This window comes from Rhinoderma darwinii, chromosome 3 (genome assembly GCF_050947455.1).
Source record: "Rhinoderma darwinii isolate aRhiDar2 chromosome 3, aRhiDar2.hap1, whole genome shotgun sequence".
NCBI classification, from domain to species: Eukaryota; Metazoa; Chordata; class Amphibia; order Anura; family Rhinodermatidae; genus Rhinoderma; species Rhinoderma darwinii.
In genome coordinates, this window is record NC_134689.1 from 262,697,718 (window position 1) to 262,700,189 (window position 2,472).

Below are 2,472 nucleotides of genomic sequence, written 5' to 3' on the forward strand. Positions count from 1 at the left end.
GCCTATAATCTAATCCGGATTCGCCGGGGTGACGAATGGAAGACGGCATTTAACACCCGCGATGGGCACTACGAATACCGAGTGAGTAAAGTCTGGCTGTCCTCTCGAAACATTCGCTTGAGGGTGCCTTCATACAAGTTCGCTCCCAGGTTCCTTGGTCCCTTCGAGATCCTGCAACAAATTAACCCTGTTTCCTATAAGCTGCGGCTGCCCCCTACCCACAGAATCCCTAACTCCTTCCATGTGTCCCTCCTGAAACCAGTGGTCCTGAACCGCTACAGCAAGACCTCTAGTTCCACAGATGCTTCCAGCGGTCCTTCTGATGTATTCGAGGTAAAGGAGATCCTGGACCGCAAGAGGGTTGGAGGAAGGACTTTCTATCTGGTGGACTGGAGAGGGTTTGGTCCTGAGGAGAGGTCCTGGGAGCCAGAAGAGAACCTCAGCGCCCCTACTCTTATTAAAAAGTTCCTCTCTCACTCTGGTCCCAAGAAGAGGGGGCGTAAGAGGGGGGATACTGTAGCGCCCATGGCCGCGGGACGTCGGGTTCACTCACCTCCCGACGCCCGAAGCCATGGATCTGTGAGCGCTGGCCTCCGTCTCCCTCCTAGGAGATGCCAGCGCTCACTTCCGCTCCGTCCGGCCGGGTCCCGTAGTTCTGCTGCTGCAGAATCAACTGAAGCCTCTGGTGCCGATGTGTCCTCGCTCGTCTGACACGATGCAGGACCTGTGAGTGACGTCACAGCATGATCTGGCAGAAGCTGGGCGTTCTGAAGAGAAGTGGATGATACTTCTCGTCAGAGCGCCCAGCTAGTAAAAGTATTAAAAACGCCCCGATGTACGCACATAATACACGCCCACTTGGACTTTTACTTTTAAACACCCAGTTGGACTTTTGCAAGCCTCATTTGCATAACTACAAAAATGGTCATAACTTGGCCAAAAATGCTCGTTTTTTAAAAATAAAAACGTTACTGTAATCTACATTGCAGCGCCTATCTGCTGCAATAGCAGATAGGGGTTGCAAAATCTGGTGACAGAGCCTCTTTAACCAACAGATTGCATACAAGGGAACAATGGAAAAGCAGGTTAAAAAATAAAAAAAGCAGTGCAATGTGTGCGTTTACTTACTTATTTTCTGATGCTGGGCACTAGTTCCCTGCTGCCATCTGCGCGTCAAAAGCTCCTTGGCCAGGTCCTCCCACGCGGCGTCCTTTTTGTAGCGGTTGTGCTAACATTCCGCCCGCATATCCCAAAGTTATGGGTGACCATGCACCATGATTATGAGTCTCTCGACATCCATCTTCAGGAATGAATGTTTACTGTAGTCTGTGAGTCTGTGAACTTTGGCAGTTGCTAGGGCAACGGACCCATCAAAAACGGATGGCACACGGAAGCCTCCCATGTGCCGTCCGTTTTTTTGACGGACCCATTGACTTCTATGGGCCCCACGGTCACAGAATCACTGACAAAAGTAGTACATGCTCTACTTTTGACGGAACGGAACAACGGATCCATCAAAATAACGGAAGTGTGCATGGGCCCATTGAAATGAATGGGTTCAGGGTGCTATCAGTGACAAAAACGGATAGCACCCTGAAGGAAAAAACTGAAGTGGACAGGAGAGGCCTAAATGTCCAAAAACATCTTCAGTTCCCCTAAAAATTGAATGTAATACAGAAAGCATTAATAGAAAGCAGAGAGAAGTGTGGGAGAGGGGATGCATTTGTAAAATGTAACAATTGTATTGTGGATGGCTAGTAACTAATAGTGTACGTATTCTTTAATTTTTAATATAGCAATATGGATTCTGGCCATGGGAGGTACCGGTAGGGGACTTATCTCCTTGCCAGGATTTTCTTATTTACTGATTTATTTATTTTTAAATAATGCCATACAATATTTCGTTCTAAAAATTATACAAGAATAATATAAGGAAGTGGGAATTTACAGAATAGCATTGATTAAAAGGGTGGGTCTGCACTTAATGGCAAGATTTGGAGTCTTGTAGTCTGAAAGCAACAGTGTTACACAATAGCCCCAATGTTACAGTATGAAGTAGGTAACTCGGCAAGCATTTTTAGGAAGTAGAATTTTACTAAAGAAAAAGAGAAACACAAGAATAAGGGCAGCGAAAGAATGATAAAAACACTAACCTGCAGTTGGAGATGCATTCAGCAATATTAGTAGGACTGACAGGAATGCAGGGAGACAAGCAGACAAGGTCGTAGCTATAGGGGTGACAGGGTAGCAGTCACAAACAGGCCCTGGTGCCTGAGGGGGCCCAAAGGACCCTCTGCCCTATCAAAAGGCACTAGTATTATAAATGGCACATGGTAGATGAGGGGCCTGTTGCAGATTTTGCATTGGGGCCCTGGAGCTTCAAGTTACGCCCCTGCTATCAGAAATCCACTATGCAGTACTCTATTGACCAGTTTGGGTAGTAAGTAGAAGAAGGGTACAGCCCCCTAAATT